Below are 11169 nucleotides of genomic sequence, written 5' to 3' on the forward strand. Positions count from 1 at the left end.
AATAGGGGAAACAACAGTTCTCTCATCAGTAGCCAGGGAAACAACAGTTCTCTCATCAATAGCCAGCGGAATAACAGTTCTCTAATTAATAGCCAGGGAAACAACAGTTCTCTCATCAGTAGCCAGGGAAACAACAGTTCTCTCATCAGTAGCCAGGGAAACAACAGTTCTCTCATCAGTAGCAAGGGAAACAACAGTTCTCTCATCAATAGCCAGGGAAACAACAGCTCTCTCATCAATAGCCAGAGAAACAACAGTTCTCTCATCAATAGCCAGGGGAACAACAGTTCTCTCATCAGTAGCCAGGGGAACAACAGTTCTCTCATCAATAGCCAGGGAAACAACAGTTCTCTCATCAGTAGCCAGGAGAACAACAGTTATCTCATCAATAGCCAGTCGAACAACAGTTCTCTCATCAATAGCCAGGAGAACAACAGTTATCTCATCAATAGCCAGGGAAACAACAGTTCTCTCATCAATAGACAGGGAAACAACAGTTCTCTCATCAATAGCCAGGGAAACAACAGTTCTCTGATCAATAGCCATGGAAACAACAGTTCTCTCATCAGTAGCCAGGAGAACAACAGTTCTATGATCAATAGCCAGGGAAACAACAGTTCTCTCATCAGTAGCCAGGAGAACAACAGTTCTCTGATCAATAGCCAGGGAAACAACAGTTCTCTCATCAATAGCGAGGGAAACAACAGTTCTCTCATCAATAGCCAGGAGAACAACAGTTCTCTCATCAACAGCCAGGGGAACAACAGTTCTCTCATCAATAGCCAGGAGAACAACAGTTCTCTCATCAACAGCCAGGGGAACAACAGTTCTCTCATCAATAGCCAGGAGAACAACAGTTCTCTCATCAGTAGCCAGGGAAACAACAGTTCTCTCATCAATAGCCAGGGGAACAACAGTTCTCTCATCGATAGCCAGGGGAACAACAGTTCTCTGATCAATAGCCAGGGAAACAACAGTTCTCTCATCAATAGCCAGGGAAACAACAGTTCTCTCATCAATAGCCAGGGAAACAACAGTTCTCTCATCAATAGCCAGGAGAACAACAGTTCTCTCATCAATAGGTAGGAGAACAACTGTTCTCTCATCAATAGCCAGGGAAACAACAGTTCTCTGATCAATAGCCAGGGAAACAACAGTTCTCTCATCAATAGCCAGGAGAACAACAGTTCTCTCATCAATAGCCAGGGAAACAACAGTTCTCTCATCAATAGCCAGGGAAACAACAGTTCTCTCATCAATAGCCAGGGAAACAACAGTTCTCTCATCAATAGCCAGGATAACAACAGTTCTCTCATCAATAGCTAGGAGAACAACTGTTCTCTCATCAATAGCCAGGGAAACAACAGTTCTCTGATCAATAGCCAGGGAAACAACAGTTCTCTCATCAATAGCCAGGAGAACAACAGTTCTCTCATCAATAGCCAGGGAAACAACAGTTCTCTCATCAATAGCCAGGGAAACAAGAGTTCTCTGATCAATAGCCAGGGAAACAACAGTTCTCTCATCAGTAGCCATGAGAACAACAGTTCTCTGATCAATAGCCAGGGAAACAACAGTTCTCTCATCAGTAGCCAGGAGAACAACAGTTCTCTGATCAATAGCCAGGGAAACAACAGTTCTCTCATCAGTAGCCAGGAGAACAACAGTTCTCTGATCAATAGCCATGGAAACAACAGTTCTCTCATCAATAGCGAGGGAAACAACAGTTCTCTCATCAACAGCCAGGGGAACAACAGTTCTCTCATCAATAGCCAGGGAAACAACAGTTCTCTCATCAGTAGCCAGGGAAACAACAGTTCTCTCATCAATAGCCAGGGAAGCAACAGTTCTCTCATCAGTAGCCAGGGAAACAACAGTTCTCTCATCAGTAGCCAGGGAAACAACAGCTCTCTCATCAATAGCCAGGGAAACAACAGTTCTCTCATCAATAGCCAGGGGAACAACAGTTCTCTCATCAATAGCCAGGGGAACAACAGTTCTCTCATCAATAGCCAGGGAAACAACAGTTCTCTCATCAGTAGCCAGGAGAACAACAGTTATCTCATCAATAGCCAGGGGAACAACAGTTCTCTCATCAATAGCCAGGAGAACAACAGTTATCTCATCAATAGCCAGGGAAACAACAGTTCTCTCATCAATAGACAGGGAAACAACAGTTCTCTCATCAGTAGCCAGGAGAACAACAGTTCTATGATCAATAGCCAGGGAAACAACAGTTCTCTCATCAGTAGCCAGGAGAACAACAGTTCTCTGATCAATAGCCAGGGAAACAACAGTTCTCTCATCAATAGCGAGGGAAACAACAGTTCTCTCATCAATAGCCAGGAGAACAACATTTCTCTCATCAATAGCCAGGAGAACAACATTTCTCTGATCAATAGCCAGGGAAACAACAGTTATCTCATCAATAGCCAGGGGAACAACAGTTCTCTCATCAATAGCCAGGGGAACAACAGTTCTCTCATCAATAGACAGGGGAACAACAGTTCTCTCATCAATAGCCAGGGGAACAACAGTTCTCTCATCAATAGCCAGGAGAACAACAGTTCTCTCATCAATAGCCAGGGAAACAACAGTTCTCTCATCAATAGCCAGAGGAACAACAGTTCTCTCATCAATAGCCAGGGGAACAACAGTTCTCTCATCAATAGCCAGGGGAACAACAGTTCTCTCATCAACAGCCAGGGGAACAACAGTTCTCTCATCAATAGCCAGGAGAACAACAGTTCTCTCATCAGTAGCCAGGGAAACAACAGTTCTCTCATCAATAGCCAGGGGAACAACAGTTCTCTCATCAATAGCCAGGAGAACAACAGTTCTCTCATCAATAGCCAGGGAAACAATAGTTCTCTCATCAATAGACAGGAGAACATTTCTCTCATCAACAGCCAGGAGAACAACAGTTCTCTCATCAATAGCCAGGGGAAATGCTCAGCCTGACGGAGCTCCTCCAGAACAATCCTATGCACATCATTCATCAGACCACGGACACAGCGTCGGGCTGTTGACGCAGACAGGGGCACCTGTTTTACAGACAATATGATGCTATCCATAGACTTGTCTGTAGTCAATTCCTCCCAAACTGTCACCATGCACCTTTTAAATAGCTCTGCGTCTGTGAAGGGCATGTTGTGTTTGGTTAGAACCCAGGATGCTTTTAGGAAGCACTTGTGACCTGTTGTTGGGTCAGGCCACGAAGGAGGATTCTACTGCCGTGTTTGTAGCTTGTAGTTAATGCTTACATTTTTCTGCGTCGAGCCTCTGTCTGGGGAGGGAAGTCCACTTTGAAAGTACCATGCTTAAGATTCATAATGCCGACTGAGATTGAATTCTTTGCAAACAGTGACGATTTCATTGCAAACAAGACACTGGCTTGGCATTAGAGAAAGATGGTTAGATGAATGCATATCTCTGTCTGTTATGAGATAGGTGGTTAGATGAATGTATATCTCTGTCTGTTTGGAGATAGATGGTTAGATGAATGCATATCTCTCTGTCTGTTAGGAGATAGATTGTTAGATGAATGTATATCTCTGTCTGTTTGGAGATAGATGGTTAGATGAATGCATATCTCTCTGTCTGTTTGGAGATAGATGGTTAGATTAATGCATATCTCTCTGTCTGTTAGGAGATAGATTGTTAGATGAATGTATATCTCTGTCTGTTTGGAGATAGATGGTTAGATTAATGCATATCTCTCTGTCTGTTAGGAGATAGATTGTTAGATGAATGTATATCTCTGTCTGTTTGGAGATAGATGGTTAGATGAATGCATATCTCTCTGTCTGTTAGGAGACAGATGGTTAGATGAATGTATATCTCTCTGTCCGTTCTTCCCTGAAAATTTATTTTGCTACTTTTTGAGAGCGACATGTTCTCTTGCTATCTGTCACATGTGCTCCTGCTACGCCCTCTTGAGTTCATCCGGTGTCTTCTTGACCTGCAGCCACTCCCCCAGTACACTCTCTCTCTCTCTCTCTCCCTCTCTCCCTCTCCCTCTCCCTCTCTGTGTGATTGTGTGGTTGGAGACAGGTGTGAGATCCCCACCAGCTGAAACCTGTTCCATAATCAAGACCTCTACAAATACTCAGTCCTGCCACTTCCACTCTGCCAGATCGTAAACTCTGCTCAGTCAGTTTATGCTTCTAGCTATTTATGATTATTCCAGATCCTGTTACCCTGCTGTGCCTGTTTCCCTGCCTGACACTGTTCATCCTCACTGCAGTTTTGCCGCTCTGACTCTGGTCCCAGTCTCCTGTACCACATCTCACCACCCTGCTACCCTGTTGTGGATTCAGCTCACCACCCTGCTACCCTGTTGTGGATTCAGCTCATCACCCTGCTACCCTGTTGTGGATTCAGCTCATCACCCTGCTACCCTGTTGTGGATTCAGCTCATCACCCTGCTACCCTGTTGTGGATTCAGCTCATCACCCTGCTACCCTGTTGTGGATTCAGCTCATCACCCTGCTACCCTGTTGTGGATTCATCTCACCACCCTGCTACCCTGTTGTGGATTCATCTCACCACCCTGCTACCCTGTTGTGGATTCATCTCACCACCCTGCTACCCTGTTGTGGATTCAGCTCATCACCCTGCTACCCTGTTGTGGATTCATCTCACCACCCTGCTACCCTGTTGTGGATTCATCTCACCACCCTGCTACCCTGTTGTGGATTCATCTCACCACCCTGCTACCCTGTTGTGGATTCAGCTCACTATCACTCCCTTGGATTTCCCTCCGGACCTGTCTACCCCGTTTACCCTGTCTACCCTGTCTACCCTGTCTACCCTGTCTACCCTGTCTGCCCTGTTTGCCCTGTCTACCCTGTCTACCCTGTTTACCCTGTCTTCCCTGTCTACCCTGTTTACCTTGTTTACCCTGTTTACCCTGTCCACCCTGTCCACCCTGTCTACCCTGTCTACCCCTGTATCCAAGATAATTGTGTAGTTTAGAGTGTGTAGTCTTAGAGTGATTATCTTAATTTACAGAGGTTAGCTAGCCAGCTATTTGTCGTCCTTAACGTAGGAGTCACTCCTAGCTAGTCAACAGCTAACCAACGTCTACTGAATAGAACTTTCGCATTCCGGTCGCATTCCGCTTCGCTCCACAGGTAGTATCACATTTTCATTTCATTTCATTACAGTCCCAACGGTGTGATTTGTTTGATCGTAGCTAGCTACATAGCTAGCTACATAGCCGTCTTTGTTTCAAAGATAATTGTGTAGTCTAGAGCGATTTTCTAGGTTAGCTAGCCAGCTATTGTCCTTTAACGCAACGTATCGTAATCAACACTGCTAGCTAGCCAGCTAGCCCCGAATAGCAGCATTGTAGAAACTTTACACTCAACGGAACGACTTGATTAGTGTAGTGTCAACAACGCAGCCACTGCCAGCTAGCCTACAAAGTCAACAACGCAGCCACTGCCAGCTAGCCTACCTCAGCAGTACTGTATCATTTTAATCATTTTAGTCAATTAGATTCTTGCTACGTAAGCTTAACTTTCTGAACATTCGAGACGTGTAGTCCACTTGTCATTCCAATCTCCTTTGCATTAGCGTAGCCTCTTCCCTAGCCTGTCAACTATGTGTCTGTCTATCCCTGTTCTCTCCTCTCTGCACAGACCATACAAACGCTCCACACCGCGTGGCCGCGCCACCCTAATCTGGTGGTCCCAGCGCGCACGACCCACGTGGAGTTCCAGGTCTCCGGTAGCCTCTGGAACTGCCGATCTGCGGCCAACAAGGCAGAGTTCATCTCAGCCTATGCCTCCCTCCAGTCCCTCGACTTCTTGGCACTGACGGAAACATGGATCACCACAGACAACACCGCTACTCCTACTGCTCTCTCTTCGTCCACCCACGTGTTCTCGCACACCCCGAGAGCTTCTGGTCAGCGGGGTGGTGGCACCGTGATCCTCATCTCTCCCAAGTGGTCATTCTCTCTTTCTCCCCTTACCCATCTGTCTATCGCCTCCTTTGAATTCCATGCTGTCACAGTTACCAGCCCTTTCAAGCTTAACATCCTTATCATTTATCGCCCTCCAGGTTCCCTCGGAGAGTTCATCAATGAGCTTGATGCCTTGATAAGCTCCTTTCCTGAGGACGGCTCACCTCTCACAGTTCTGGGCGACTTTAACCTCCCCACGTCTACCTTTGACTCATTCCTCTCTGCCTCCTTCTTTCCACTCCTCTCCTCTTTGACCTCACCCTCTCACCTTCCCCCTACTCACAAGGCAGGCAATACGCTCGACCTCATCTTTACTAGATGCTGTTCTTCCACTAACCTCATTGCAACTCCCCTCCAAGTCTCCGACCACTACCTTGTATCCTTTTCCCTCTCGCTCTCATTCAACACTTCCCACACTGCCCCTACTCGGATGGTATCGCGCCGTCCCAACCTTCGCTCTCTCTCCCCGCTACTCTCTCCTCTTCCATCCTATCATCTCTTCCCTCTGCTCAAACCTTCTCCAACCTATCTCCTGATTCTGCCTCCTCAACCCTCCTCTCCTCCCTTTCTGCATCCTTTGACTCTCTATGTCCCCTATCCTCCAGGCCGGCTCGGTCCTCCCTCCCGCTCCGTGGCTCGACGACTCATTGCGAGCTCACAGAACAGGGCTCCGGGCAGCCGAGCGGAAATGGAGGAAAACTCGCCTCCCTGCGGACCTGGCATCCTTTCACTCCCTCCTCTCTACATTTTCCTCCTCTGTCTCTGCTGCTAAAGCCACTTTCTACCACTCTAAATTCCAAGCATCTGCCTCTAACCCTAGGAAGCTCTTTGCCACCTTCTCCTCCCTCCTGAATCCTCCTCCCCTCCCCCCCTCCCCTCTCTGCAGATGACTTCGTCAACCATTTTGAAAAGAAGGTCGACGACATCCGATCCTCGTTTGCTAAGTCAAACGACACCGCTGGTTCTGCTCACACTGCCCTACCCTGTGCTCTGACCTCTTTCTCCTCTCTCTCCAGATGAAATCTCGCGTCTTGTGACGGCCGGCCGCCCAACAACCTGCCCGCTTGACCCTATCCCCTCTCTTCTCCAGACCATTTCCGGTGACCTTCTCCCTTACCTCACCTCGCTCATCAACTCATCCCTGACCGCTGGCTACGTCCCTCCCGTCTTCAAGAGAGCGAGAGTTGCACCCCTTCTGAAAAAACCTACACTCGATCCCTCCGATGTCAACAACTACAGACCAGTATCCCTTTCTTTTCTTTTTTTTTTGTTTTCTGATCTGATAAGCTGTCGAAAGAAGATATCAATTTAAAGAGAGAATTGTTCATCAGGGCCTGAGATCAAAGTCAATATTCACACCACTAGGGGTCAGTGTTTTTAGGATATCCAGCAAGCCTCCCTTTGTCGTAAGTAGGATCTCCATGTTACCTCCTCTCCTCTGTAGAAGGAGGATCTCCATGTTACCTCCTCTCCTCTGTAGAAGGAGGATCTCCATGTTACCTCCTCTCCTCTGTAGAAGGAGGATCTCCATGTTACCTCCTCTCCTCTGTAGAAGGAGGATCTCCATGTTACCTCCTCTCCTCTGTAGAAGGAGGATCTCCATGTTATCTCCTCTCCTCTGTAGAAGGAGGATCTCCATGTTACCTCCTCTCCTCTGTAGAAGGAGGATCTCCATGTTTCTCCTCTCCTTGGTAGAGCAACATGCTCAACGCCACACTTATAGACCACCAGTGGGGGTTACTTGAAGAGGTGTGTGATGTGTTTTCTGATTGTAGAATATGCCAGTGCTTTTTCAGGATTGCTTACATTTTCTCCCAGTACTTGGTAAACTTGGTGTAAAAGACGGTTGTTGTTTTAAAGTAATTCCTCTCTTGGTTTTTGAGATATTTTCATCATTGCAGCATCAAGAGTTTTGAGTTTTGTCCTTGTAGCCTCTAGTCCTTCCTCTCATTTTGAATTTATCTGTCTTGCTTTTTGCATTGCTGTCAAAATCCAATAGTTTTTCCACCATACAGTTTCCTCTGGGGGAATTGTAGAAACACTGAAAATAAGGGATGTTTCGTGTAGGGTGGTTATTTTTTTTATTTAACTAGGCAAGTCAGTTAAGAACAAATTCTTATTTTCAATGACGGCCTAGGAACAGTGGGTTAACTGCCTGTTCAGGGGCAGAACGACAGATTTGTACCTTGTCAGCTCCGGTGTTTGAACTTGCAACCTTGCGGTGACTAGTCCAACGCTCTAACCACTAGGCTACACTGCCGACCATGAAGCATCAGTTATAGGCTACAAGCAGCAATATGATGGACATAAAATAGCATACAACTACAGACTATATGATTGCCATAATTTTCTAAAATGGTCTCTCATTAGAAATGGTCACTCATTACTTTAGTTAGCTGTATATCTCATATTAGAGCTGTGTTGATTTGGGAGAGCAAAAAAATAGTGACTATAGCAGGTATTAAACCCCGGGTAAATAATCACTAGTCAGAACCTCAACCTCAGTATACATTCATTATAAAAATCATCTTAATATCTGATATTGTGAATAAACAACCTTGAGAGTGCGTCTTCCAGTCTCTAATTTTCTAAAATGGTCTCTCATTACTTTAGTTAGCTGTATATCTCATATTAGGGCTGTGTTGATTTGGGAGAGCAAAAAAATAGTGATTATAGCAGGTATTGAATCCCGGGTAAATAATCACTAGTCAGAACCTCAACCTTAGTATACATTCATTATAAAACATAATATTAATATCTGATATCGCGAGTAAACAACCTCGGAATAGAAAAGACAAGAGTGCGTCTTCCAGCCCTCCAATAAATTACATAATTCAACCCTCCCGGTTAGTAAATTTACCTCAACATGCCCCGGAGAAGGCAGAGTAACGACACAAGCTTTTTAGCGGGCTGAGTTGACTATTAGCGAGAGAAGGCAGAGTGGCTCGATGCTGGTTGATACATTTGACAGTGAATGTACCTGGAAAATACATTTTTCTAGACCAGAGGTGACTAAATTCCTTTTCAGGTTTATTGATAATTGTTATATTAATGAAGTATAATTTCAAAACATGAGCATAAAACCAGGTAATAATAAACATGAATCATCATTATATTACTTCACAGTAATCTGTTAAATGCTTTTTCAGTCCTTCCTCTTGTGTTAGCAGTGTGGAAAGGGACAGAAAGAAGCACACAGGAGTTTTCCTGTGAGGGGGAGTGGTGGTGTATCCAGGGAGAACTAAACTAATCTTCTGAAATGTCATTTGTGTTCTTAATCTGCCATCTATTGGAATTATGTCGCATCTGCAGTAGTACCGAATAATGTGTAATTATTTACTAAAGTAGTAATTACTCAGAATTGCAAAATACAAAATGTTCTAGTTCATTTTACCACTTACAAAAAATAAAAATAAAATAAAAATAACCATTATAGCTTAACAGACAATTCAAATGACATCAACTAAAAACACCATACATTTAGATAATTAAATATATATATTATGTATATTATATATACAGTATATCAAAAAAGTGAGTACACCCCTCACACTTTTGTAAATATTTGAGTGTGTCTTTTCATGTGACAACACTGAAGAAATGACACTTTGCTACAATATAAAGTAGTGAGTGTACAGCTTGTATAACAGTGTAGATTTGCTGTCCCCTGAAAATAACTCAACACACAGCTATTCATGTCTAAACCGCTGGCAACAAAAGTGAGTACACCCCTAAGTGAAAATGTCCAAATTGGGCCTAATTAGCCATGTTCCCTCCTTGCTGTCATGTGACTCGTTAGTGTTACAAGGTCTCAGGTGTTTGTAAGGCTTCCTTCTGGGACGACAGCCATGCAGACCAATTTGATGCAGTGTACGGCATATGGACCTATGATGAAAATTACAGGCCTCTCTCATCTTTTTAAGTGGGAGAACTTGCACAATTGGTGGCTGACTCATTTTTGCCCCACTGTGTGTATATAAATATATATATTTTTTCATGAACATTATCTGCCAAAGCAAAGCCCTGTAGACAAAGAAGAGCACTGTACCAAAATATTCAAAGGACATTTGCTCAAAAGTGACGTTACAAGTTTATCATCTTTCAAAGCAGAATGACTTTCTCATTGCACATCAACTGTAGTGTATGATATACCAAAGCTAATTTGCAAACATTTCTGTAAAGTGATATAAAGTTTCCATATCTGAGCTCAGAGGAGATGAGAGATATAATGTTTGTCTCTGTTGTGTTGAAGCCCAATCAAGCAGGAGAGACCAGCCTCCCCTGTTCCCAGCTGTGTGTCCATGAAGAGTGACCGGTCTATGGATGCTCTTATATACTTTGGAGAGGGAGACTTTTCTACTGAACAAAGGTAAGAAGAACTCATGAGTCATGGTCAGTGAGTTAAACAACACTGTCTCTAGTCATTTCTCCTCCCATTTTCCCATTTATTGTTGTTGTTTTCATAATCCATATGCTAATCCTTATGTCCATTTGCATAGTCCTAAAATAATATTAAACAAACACAACATTCCCTACCTGTGTGTGTGTGTGTGTGTGTGTGTGTGTGTGTGTGTGTGTGTGTGTGTGTACTCCCTGGATGAGGAGATGTAATCTCATGTTTTTTCCACAGAAACCAACAGGAGAGATCAGAGTCAGAGATTCTCAGTGGTCAGTCTTCCCAGAGTCATCAAACAGACCTGGACTCCATATTCAGTGTATGTGGTCCTGTTATGTATATTTGTTTCTTGTTTACCTCAAGTAAAGTTGATCTGTCAATCATTCATTAACATGTTAATGACAAAGCATTTAGTCTCTTGCTTAACTTATTTACTTTATTTATTTCAGTTGCTTGAAGAGAAAATTATGACATTTGTGAAGAACGAGCTGAGGCTGTTCAAGAGGAATCTTAGTCCAGAATTCCCAGAAGGCTTTGAGAGTCAGAAGCAGGATAAGGAAGTGGTGGACCCTGAAGATGAGAAGCAAGAGAGCAGTGCCAGAGAGGGGGCTCTGAAGATCACACTGCACATCCTGAGGAAAATGAACCAGAAGGAGCTTGCTGACACACTGGAGAAATTTAAGATCTGTCTGCCTCATGTTGAATGATGTTTTATAACATTTAAAAGCTGTAGCTAAAGTACAGCTAAAGTAGCTGTGTAACTCAATGATATTGTAGCAGCCTTAACACAACACCTAGTGAC

Source organism: Oncorhynchus nerka, unplaced genomic scaffold, assembly GCF_034236695.1.
Source record: "Oncorhynchus nerka isolate Pitt River unplaced genomic scaffold, Oner_Uvic_2.0 unplaced_scaffold_1536, whole genome shotgun sequence".
In the NCBI taxonomy this organism is placed as follows: domain Eukaryota; kingdom Metazoa; phylum Chordata; class Actinopteri; order Salmoniformes; family Salmonidae; genus Oncorhynchus; species Oncorhynchus nerka.